Raw genomic sequence first — 12,002 nt, 5'->3', positions numbered from 1 at the left:
CTGTGTCTGGAAGGTTGTAAGCCGTGAAGTAGTAGCTCATCATTGAGGGCAATACCCTCATACCTCCTGTTTTGCAAAAGAAAAAGCTGCGGGATCAGGAGAGAATTTTCTAGCCAAGTTCTCCATGGGTTCTTTTCTTTGTCTCCTGTCCTCTGCTAACCTGTCCTACAACACAAAATCAGCCTTCTCACAGCTTTTGGGTTCGTAAACTGCCCACAAGGAATTTTCTCTAGACAGAAAGAATTGGGCCCACAGTGGTCCCCTAGACGGGCTGGGTGCAGGCTTCAAAAGCCCAGGCGTCAAGTTAGTGTCAAAAGAAAAACAAGTAGGGAAGTATAGCAGGATTGACAGTTGGAGATATTAACTGAGGTGCTTTTTATTCCATAGATTTCCCTTTATCTGGTTACCCTATCTCTTCCTCATGACATCGCCTCAGGGGAGGGGGAACAATGATAGAAACACACACAAAAAAGTTGTTTAATTCTAAGAACTAAATTGCTTTGCAAGAGTCTTAAGTAAGAGATTTGGAATACAGCCCATCAATCAAACTTGCCTGCCCTGAGATTAGACAAGGACTCTCTGGAGTCAGGGAGCCAGAGGTGGATCAGAGAGAGGTAGGGTGAAGAGACCTGTGGATCTGTAAGGAGGACTGTGCCTTCTAGAGACAGGCATGAGTTTCTTCATGGGACTCCATTCAACTTGCTGCCTATGGTCCCCAAGCTGGTCTGCCCACTGGCGGCCCCAGGATTCCTGCAGCCCTCACACTTCCAGGGGCTGCAGGAATAAAGCATTTTCTTTTTGGTACCCACCACCATCACCAGCCCCTCATGGCCTTCCCTCTCCTGAGCCTGGCCAGCGTTAACCCCACCCCACTCCACCAAAAGCCCCTCTGGCGTCAGAATAGTTATGTACCTGTTGCCTTTCCCAGTCTTTGTCAGTCTTCCAGGAAGGGAGACTAATTCCCAGGGAATACTTTTAGGAGGCAGATTGAAAGCCAGGACCTAATTTCCCATCAGCCATCAAGCAGTAACAATTTCGAGCAGTTAGGCTTTGAACTGAACCAGTGACCTACACAGAAGTGAAAAGCTCCAAATGCCATTATCACTCCCCAGAGCCAGCCTTCTGTGTGCCTCTGCCTCTCACCTCGCCTTTCAAGAGTACAGAAAAATAAGCCTTCTTGACATGTTTATACCAGTTCCTCTTCCCCAGTCCTCCTTCTCAGGCCCTTTTGCAGAATGCCCTCTGACCACATTCTAGAAGGATGTTCTGTTGTGTGAGCCATTTTGCTGTTCATGAGCATTACTCAAAACAGCTTTCTTTAACATAACTCCTGCCTGCGATGGTAGCAGTGTTGTGCTCCATTTCTAGGCTGTTTCAAAGAAATCTGAGCCAGAGCAAGGCGTTTGTCATTCTTCAAGGGCAGTGACTTAAAGACAACCGGTCACATTACGGGCTTTTCGGGCTCTTCTCTTTTTCCTACCTTTGTCTCTGGGATGTGTTTTTCTCTTATCTGCATCATAATCAATAGTTCTCCCCCGCTTTGTGATGGATCATATCAGTCACAACTATGCTAAATTGTTACCTGACATTTAGCTTAGATGCTATTCTCTTGGATGGAACATAGTTTTCTCTCTTTTCAAATGCCTGGACTATTGAAAGGGCCCAGACAACAATGTTCAATTATGTGTCAAGTCACAGTTTTGCTGTAGGACTAAGAAGAGAGAACACATCCACAGCTGGCTCCCAACTCACTACAGACCCATAAAGAGCAAACTCAGTAAGTGTCAACCTGTCTCCTAACAAAAGCCCATTTATTATTGAGAAATCAGATACATAAAAATGAGATCAAAGACCCACGACTGGCCATTCATGATGTACTATCCATGCTGAGCGACTATAAATTTTTTTGATTCCAAGAAAAAAAATTTAAAAATATCCTCAGTCTAGTCCAACAATAAGAGAATTTCGTGAGAAATCTCTGCTGAGTTTTGCTGTCCCAGGAGATGAGTTGGTTTAGTTGTTTTATCAAAAAGCTTTGAAATATAAAGTGCTCCCGAGGAGTTAGAAAGGACACAGGAAAAACACTACCCTTTAGGGAAACGAAGAACTGTAACATCCCTGTCCTCACTGGGTTCCCTGGGGATCGAGGACCCTCCCATGGTCACCCCCAGGGACAAAGTGTTGTCACGGAGTGGGTGGCCTGAGCACCTGTCCCAGTCCTCCAGGATTCCACCAACTGGCAGCCGTGTATAAGATGTTAATTTCCTTGGGCATCAATTGTCTCATCTCACACACAGGAGCCAGATCTGAGAATCTCCAAGGGCTATTTCAGCTTTGAAATGTTGTAATTCTTATGTAGAAGAAAGAACAGGAATGCCATGATATTAGATATGAGAAAGCGAGACAGCGAGAGACAGAGAGAGAGAGAGAGACAGAGAGACAGAGAGAAAAGACAGGGAGACAAAAGAAGAAGAAATGAGGGAGCAAGGAGATAGAACCAAGAAAATGTCTTTAGGAAACCACAAGAGAAGTATAATAACAGAAAATGGAAGTGTAGACAAAGTAGAGAACAAGACAAAGATGGGGTAAAAAGAACTTTACTGCTAATAAACACAAATGACAATGAGAGTTTCTCTTTAGCACCTACCATGCTGCATATACATTTTCTCTAATATTCACAGTTTTCTGAGGCTGGTATGAACACATCTGTCTCATAGGTGAAGAAACTGAGGTTCAGTGGAGTTAAAGAACTGGTCCAGGCCAGGCGCGGTGGCTCATGCCTGTAATCCCAGCACTTTGGGAGGCCGAGGCGGGCAGATCACTTGAGGTCAGGAGTTCAAGACCAGCCTGGCCAATGTGGCGAAACCCTGTCTCTACTAAAAGAACAAAAATTAGCCGGGTGTGGCGGCAGGTGCCTATAATCCCCAGTTACTTGGGAGATTGAGGTAGGAGAATCACTTGAACCCAGGAGGCAGAGGTTGCAGTGAACAGAGATCACACTATTGTATTCCAGCCTGGATGACAGAGACCTCCATCTCAAAAAAAAAAAAAAAAAAAAAAAGAACTAGTCGAAGTTCAGACTGCTCATAAATGTTTGGAACTATGATTGAACCCAAGAATCTAACCTAGCCTTTGCACTACGTTATAGTGCCTCCTAAACCATTCTCCCAGTTGTTTAGCAAGAGATACAGTGCTATCTTCTGCTTTACTTTATAAAGCATAGCTCAACTAGAGGAGCTGTGAGAAATCCACAAAGGCAGCATCACCCTCCACCAGCAGTTTTGAACGTGCCTCTGACACAGAAGGGGAGGATCAAGGCAAAGTGCCCTGAACCATTGACAAGAAGCATCCCTTTTCAGGATGGATCCTGCTGTGGGGGACAGCATAGAAAAAAGAAGGACAAGTACTGGCTTAGACATCAGGAGAGCTGGGCCTACACTCTGACCACAGATTTCTCACAGGACTCTGCCCTCTCTCCGCAACCTGCCTCTAAGCACTGCTGATACCCTGGTGCACATAAGCTCATGGGTATAAGGAGTTAGACACAAGCAAAGGACACTTCTGTCCCTGGCACTTCCTGGTATACATGAGGGGAGTGAGAGGTGGGAGCCACTTCAGCAGAACATACCAATATCCTGCAAATGGCAGGCACCCAGTTGTTGCTTCAGGAAAACCAAACTCAGCTTTAAGAAAATTGGTGATAAAAACACAAAATTACCTTTCAGAAGAAACAAACTGGAATGTGAGTGAGATTGCTAAAGTCTTTTTCATTTTGTCCAAGACTCAAGCCTACCTTCTGTTAAATAGAAAGCTCCCAAATACATCTGAAAGATGATCCGATTTACAAAAGTTCCATTTGTCCACAACCTTTCATACAACCTTGCATTAACAGAGGTGAGTTACACGGGCATGAGTCCATGTGACTTGGGAAAATGTGTAAAATAAGAAGCAAAGCATACAAATGTGTGCAGAGCTGCAAGGCTAAGACCAAGAAAGAAAGTAGATGGGGTTGAATATGAATCCTGCAGTGGGAAAATGAATTTAGTATGAGCCGAAGCCACAGACCACTACCACACTAATGACCCCTCACCACCCCCCACCCCGGCCTCCCATCAGCACCCACTCTGTGAGTTCTGACTGCTCCCCTATCTTTCATTCCCTTGATAGCAGGAAGCATAGGAGAGATTCAGGGGGAATATCATCGACCTAGGGAGAAATGCCTTTGAGTACACACACACACACACCCCCTCTCTGCAAGGTTGGAACTAAATATCTTTCTTATTCACTGTTCCTGGATAAAGTGGCTTTTAAAAATTTCCGCCATTGTCATTTCCACTTTCGCCTTCACTCAGGCACACAATGAAGATAAAATGAGACTAAGAATGATTGATGTTCCCCTTTTAATGATGAATGCTACCGATTTTCATGTCCTTTGGAGTTTTCTTGTATTCGTTTTCTTTGCCTAGGTTAGTTTTTTTCCTCCTTTTGCCATCCAATCTTTCATTTCTTTACCTTATATTATCCGAAATGTCTATGGAACCCGAGAAGGATAGGAGATCCTCCCCCAGCTCTAACCGGCACTCATCAACCAACACGAGTGGCACTCCCTAACAATATGAAAACGGAAACCATCTCATTCCACTTAACTAAAGCATCTGCACAGCCATCAGGGATTCTTTTCAGAGGACAATGCAAAGGCCAGCAAGTTGCACTTGAACAAATAACTTCTAGAAAGGAAATGGCATCTGCAGCAATCAATGTTATACCTAGATGTGTGTTAACAGCCATGGTGCTGGAGGGCTTCCAAGAGTGGTGTAGAGATCACCACGTGGTCACTCCCTCAGTAAACATTTATAAAGCACCAATTGTGTATTGTGCTTGGTGAGGCAAGGTAAACGGTGAATAATGTAGTCCCCGACTGTAGAAGGTCAGAGTATCAGTTGTGGGAGCCCAAAGTCCAGGTGGAAAATAAATGCTAATGAAAAGTTTCCTTGTATTCACTCTGCTTATTAAGTTTACATAGACAAATGTTCTGAGGATTTCCCTGGGAATTTTGTTTGTTTGTGACGGAGTGTTGCTCTGTCACCCAGGCTGGAGTGCAGTGGCATGATCTCGACTCGTTGCAACCTCTCTACCTCCCGGGTTCAAGCGATTCTCCTGCCTCAGCCTCCCGAGTAGCTGGGACTACAGGCGACCACTACTGTGCCTGGCTAATTTTTTGTATTTTTAGTAGAGACAGGGTTTCACCCTGTTAGCCAGGACGGTCTCGATCTCCTGACCTCGTGATCCACCTGCCTCAGCCTTCCAAAGTGCTGGGATTACAGGTGTGAACCACCGCGCCTGGCCTTCCCTGGGAGTTTTTGAAAGGGAATGGAAGCCCCCTCAACAGAAATAAACCTCTTGAAGTCCAATTTCACACATGTTTCACATCAGGTTCAATCTAACCCAAGCAAATACCATTTTTAGGCAAGGCACATTAGCACTGCAATAATCTATCCAGTGATTGTTTATTCATCTAGAATACATGTACCTACTATGTCCGAGACACAGTGCTGGGTGCTGAGTAAGGGATACAAAGATGGATTAATTAGGGCTTTATTCCTTAAGCTACTTAATGTTTTTCTATGACTGAGCCAAAAGTCACAGAGGGCAATCGAAGGCCAGTGTTTATTAATTTGCAGTTAAATGTATACACTGGCACCAAAGCACTTACTGGACTCATACTATGCACATCAAGTATGTGAAGATAAACAATGTACAGGCTTCTCCTTGGAGCTCACAGCAATATGACAAACGGTCCATAGGATGCATGCATAGGGAAAGAGAGTAGCCCAGGAAGGCTTTACAAGGGAGCTGACACATGCATGGGTTGGATTTTAGAAAATGAGTCAGAGTTAGCCAGGAAGAGAATGAGAAAAAGACAGTCTATAGAGAGGAAGCAGCAAGTATGCAGATAAGAAGTGGTAAGACAGTAGGGCAGGTTAAATAAGGGAAAATATTTAACTGGTCCTCCGAGGAAGAAGCAGAAATGATGTTGAAAATGTGGGTGGGACCAAATGACCTACATCCCAACCAAATGTCCCAACCAAAGAAGAATGGAATCAAAATCATCAATGATCTTTGGTATTCTTCCATAAACATGAATTCCATTCAAGTGAGATTAGAATCTACATCTTTATTCAAAGTGTTATGGAAATGTTGGTTAGGTGTGGCATGTAGGCATAGTTGTGGGAATGAAAACACACCATCATTTGCGGCAGACACCAGGGATTTGTATAAAGGCAAAAAAGTTTGTTGAAACAAGCAGTGATCACAATTGCTAAGAGATGTACCGCGCAGCCTCTGTCTGCTCTTTAGCCTATGACGTGTCTATAAGGATAACAAACGAACTTGTCTTAACTCATCCAGCCATCTGGCTATAGTACAGCTGGTGAGATTAAGGAGCCTAGTGATAACTCACTGAATGCTTCGTGAGGTGGGTCAAAGCCTGGCCACATAGTCACAGCACCTGTCATGACAGGAAGGGCTACGATGTCATGGGAGACAGGCAGAGGCAGTGAGGGATATTCCAGTGGACAGATTAATATGACATTCCTTGTCAGAGAAGGAACAAGTGTCTAGCTGCCAAAACCAGAGAGGTCTAGACAGATCCCAAGAGCCTGCTATGGAGACCAGGAGTAACAATTGCTTTCTTTCTCTTTCCATTTCTGTTGCTTGCATGATGGACTCCCCAGCCTGGGAGAAATTAGAAGTTATATAGGGACTTGGGTATTTATGAGAAAGAGAAAGGGAGGGAACTAGACAAGGACCCAGCTCTTGAACAAAAGATTAGGAAAGGTACACAGGCAACTGATGCAGACTGAGTTTCTGGGAACATAGCAAAGAGGCTCAAAGAACCTCAGTAAGACTAACTGACTGTCAAAAATAATAGAACAGAAAGGGACAGGAAGAGCTTCATGAGCTGCAGGACAGGGTAATCCCAGATTCCAGGGTCAAAAGACTTCAGCTTTACAACCTGAAGGGCTAAGGAACAAGAGCCAAGAGACCCATTATAGCTGCACCTCCTGAAGGTAAAAGAGTTAGTAGACTAGTTGTTTCTTCCTTCCACCATCAACTTTAGCTAAGTTTTGCAAATGGCTGAGTCTAAAAACATGCTCCATCCTGGAACACTGTGTGTGTATGTGTGTGTGTGTGTGTGTCTGTACACATATGCCTATGTGTGGCTGCCTGGGTCTGAGTCTAGGTCATTGCAATATCCCAAGGTAATATGAACACCATAATTACTACCATTTATTGAGCACCTCCTATGGGCACTGTGATGAACTCTTGAATCTCTAATGCTCATAATGCTAGAGGATATCACTTCATTTATTTTTTTACAGAGCAAATGCTAGAATCTCCAGTGCTCCCTAGCACTGAGCTTATGATGGAAAATAAATATCATCACACCTCCTTGTAGAAGGCAAGGTATAGAAGAGTAATGACCACACTTAGCCAACCAGGCAGGCTATTCTATCTGGAATGGCTAAATCAGCCAACCAACCAATTTGACTGATTCTGTCCAGTGAGCTGACCAGTTGATTGACTGGCTTGGCAGAGTCACACAGTTACTTCTGCACCATGGTGCCACAGCTTTACAATGTGCCTCTGCTGGTGAAATGAAGTGAAAAGCTAAGAAATTATCCCAATTATTTCCTGTATGAAAGATGCCAGCCAGGATTAAAACCACAAGAACTTCTGTCATAAACCAAACTGGATGGTAGAGAATGACAAAGTGAAGTCATGGGCAGACCCCTAGACTAGGGTGAATGAATGGGGCTTCTCCTGGGTCTGCTGTTGTCCAGTTAAATCTCAACCATGATTATTCATTAGAATCACCTAAGGAACGTTTAAATCATTCATGTGGGGAGGTCCCAGAGACTGCGATTACATTGATCTGGAGTGGAACCTGGATAATGCTATTATTTTTAAGCTTCCCAGATGATAATAGCATTTGGCCATGGAGAACCTTGGAGTTTAGCAGCATGGCCCCTCCAGGCCTCAGTTTCCTGCTTATTTGTTGAGGATGTCAGACTAGGTAATATCCAGGACCCTGTAAAGTTCTAAGATTTTATGTTCATCCTGATCCCATCCCCAGCTGGCGGGCAGCTCTGAAGAGACCACTTTCTCTTTGCATAATTCAATTCCTGAATGCCATCAAGACGGCCGACCTACCACAGAGGGTAGGCATGTGGGTTAATGAGATCACATTTGCAAAGTGTTTGGGGCTCTAGGGAAGAAATCTCTAATGTATGCAGCTAAAGAATGATTACAGCAATGTTAATGTCATTTTTTTTAAGAAGAGTAAACCACAGTTCACAACCCTGCATCTGCCATAATTAGACTATCTTGTCAGGATGGAGGGTGGCAGAGTGGAAAGTAGATTAAAGCAGGGCTGCTCAAGTTAAGACCAGATGCCAGGTTAAGCCTCCAAGAGCCATGTCTATGCAATCACAAGTGACATAGACTGGACTTGAAAAAATGTTAATCTGTGCAAAATCCTGTTGTTCTCAGTATACACCAGAAGATTCCTTCATGGCACACATCCTTGTGGACCTACTTCCATATAACAGAAAAAAGATGAATCTTATGGGTCTTTTCCAAGGGTAAATAATCATCAGTGGGACTTTATTTCTAAAGTGTTACTACCCATTGCTATTTCTGACATATTGACATTGGAACACATACACACACACACACACACACACAAATCTTTCTTTGAGATGGAGTCTCGCTCTGTCGCCCAGGCTGGAATGCAATGGCACGATCTTGGCTCACTGCAACCTCTGCCTCCCAGGTTAAGCAATTCTCCTGCCTCAGCCTCCCAAGTAGCTGGGATTACAGGTGCCCGCCACTATACCCAGCTAATTTTTGTATTTTTAGCAGAGACAAGGTTTCACCATGTTGGCCAGGATGGTCTCAAATTCCTGACCTCAGGTGATCCGCCTGCCTTGGCCTCCCAGAGTGTTGGGATTCGAGGCATGAGACACCGCGCCTGGCCAAAAAATAATCCTTCTTTAAGATCCTATACATTAGACCTGCCCACGCACAGGCTGTAGAAACTGGAGTGACAGCAAAGGCTCTGGAGCCCAGGAGACAGGAATCTGTATCTGGGTCCACCTCTTACAGTCTCTGTGACCTCTTGGCAAGTCTCTTCCTTTCCTTTATCTTAATTTTCTTCTATTAGATAACATGTGAAAAACACCTAACAAAATGCCCAGCGTAACTCAATAAACATTTAGTTTCCTATCTCTGTACCATATGTAACTGATGTTGTCAGACAATATTTCCACACATGCACACATACGTTTATTGCAGCACTATTCACAATAGCAAAGACTTGGAACCAACCCAAATGCACATCAATGATAGACTGGATAAAGAAAATGTGGCACATATACACCATGGAATACCATGCAGCCATAAAAAAGGATGAGTTCCTATGCTTTGCAGGGACATGGCTGAAGCTGGAAACCATCATTCTCAGCAAACTAACACAGGAACAGAAAACAAAACACCGCATGCTCTCACTCATAACTGAGAGTTGATCAATGAGAACACATGGACACAGGGAGGGGACATCACATACCAGGGCCTGTCAGGGGGTGGGGGGCTAGAGGAGAGATAGCATTAGGATAAATACATAATGTAGATGATGAGTTGATGGGTACAGCAAACCATCATGGCATGTGTATACCTATGTAACAAACCTGCACATTGTGCACATGTGTCCCAGAACTTCAAAGTATAATTAAAAAAAAAAAAAAAAAGGCCGGGCGCAGTGGCTCAAGCCTGTAATCCCAGCACTTTGGGAGGCCGAGACGGGCAGATCACGAGGTCAGGAGATGGAGACCATCCTGGCTCACCTGGTGAAACCCCGTCTCTACTAAAAAATACAAAAAACTAGCTGGGCGAGGTGGTGGGCGCCTGTTGTCCCAGCTACTTGGGAGGCTGAGGCAGGGGAATGGCGTAAGCCCAGGAGGCGGAGCTTGCAGTGACCTGAGATCCGGCCACTGCACTCCAGCTTGGGTGACAGAGCCAGACTCCATCTCAAAAGAAAAAAAAAAAAAAAAAAATTTCCAAACAATAGTTACCACTGCCCAGATGATACTGAAGGCCTCTGGTAGACCAGATCTCTTGTTTTTCATGATGCTTTTGTAATCTCATTCATTCATCCATCCATTTATTTATTCATTGACTTAATTTCAACTAGTTTCTATGGTTTGTGCAATACAGACCAAGAGACAGTCTTTGTCATTTATCATCAATTAATAATTATAATTCGAGGGAATTTGAAATACTGCATTTCAGGATTTTCTCTAAACAATCAGGGTGATTCAGAGGCACTAAGTTATCTGAAAATGAGTATTCTGTGTTTTCCATAGATGTTTAGGAATCAGCAATTCTGATCGTAACATGAGCTTATGAAATAAGAGTTGTAACCTTGAAGACATTTGTGTGCATGTATAGGTTTAAACAATTCTAACCAAAATATGAATATAATTTCTTTGGAACTTGAAAAATGATTCTAAAACTCCTCTGTTGTAACAAATAGCTAAAAATAGTTTTAACCTTTTTGTTAGAGAAAACGAATGGAGGGATGGGGAATTCTCTAACTATACATTAGGTATTTTATAAAGCTTTAATTCTTAAAATGTGTGATACTAACACAAAAATAGATGGAACAGTGGAACAGTTGCAGAAGGTAGATAGATGGAATAATGGAACATTCCAGTGGAGACTCCAGAAACAGACTCAGGCCTGTATAAGAATTTAATATGTAATAAATGGGACATCTCAGTTTCAGGGGGAGGGTAGCACTAGATAATAATTACCACTGGGGCCACTAGTTAACTTTTGGGGGAAAAACTCATTTGAAACCTCAGTTCAAATCATCTACCACAATAAAAGGCAGATAATGTAAGTGTAAGAAAAATAATCCATAACAAAACTCAATGCAAACACAAAATGGTATTTTGCACATCTTTAGATAAGATAGGATTTTCTAAGACTAAAATCAGTAAAAAGGATTAAAAGAAAATGAGGAAAATGTGACCATTTGAAATGCCTCAATGATAATGAGGGTTTATTTCCAGACCACTGCAATAAAGCAAGTGACACAACTTTTTTGGTTTCGGTGCATATAAAAGTTATGCTTACACTGCACTTAGATTAGTAAGTATGCAATAGCATAATCTCTAAAAAACAATATATACTGACAATCATCTGGGTCTTCGGTGAGTCATGATCTTTTTGCTGATGGAGGGTCTTGCCTCAATGTTGACGGTTGGGGTGCCTGTGGCAATTTCTTAAAATAAGACAATAATGAAGTGTGTTGCATCCACTGGCACTTCCTTTCATGAAAGATTTCTCTGCAGCATATGATGCTGTTTGATAGCATTTTGCCCACAGTAAATCTTTCAAAATTGAAGTCAGTCCTTTCAAACCCTGCCACTGCTTTATCAACTAAGTTTATGCAATATTTTAAACCCTTTGCTGTCATTTCAACAATGTTCACAGCATCTTTACCAGGAGTAGATTCCACCTCAAAACACCATTTTCTTTGTTCATCCACAAGTAGCAACATCTCATCTATTCAAGTTTGATCATGAGGTTGCAGCAATTCAGTCACATCTTTGGGCTCCACTTCTAATTCTAATTTTCTTGCATTTCTACCACATCTCTAATTGCTTCCTCCAATGAAGACTCCATTGAAGTCTTGAACCCCTCAAAGTAATCCATGAGGGTTAGAATCAGCTTCTTCTAAACCCCTGTTCATGTTGATATTTTGACCTCCTCCCATGAATTAAAAATATTCTAAATGGCATCTAGAATAGTGAATCCTTTCCAGAATGTTTTCAACTTACTTTGCCCAGATCCATCAGAGGAATCACTATCTATGGCAGCTACAGCCTTACAAGATGTATTTCTTAAACAGTAAGGCTTGAAAGTCAAAATTAGCC

Source organism: Trachypithecus francoisi, unplaced genomic scaffold (assembly GCF_009764315.1).
Source record: "Trachypithecus francoisi isolate TF-2019V2 unplaced genomic scaffold, Tfra_2.0 Lachesis_group17, whole genome shotgun sequence".
NCBI classification, from domain to species: Eukaryota; Metazoa; Chordata; class Mammalia; order Primates; family Cercopithecidae; genus Trachypithecus; species Trachypithecus francoisi.
The sequence above is the reverse complement of the archived record's forward strand: the minus strand, read 5'-3'. Positions refer to the sequence as shown.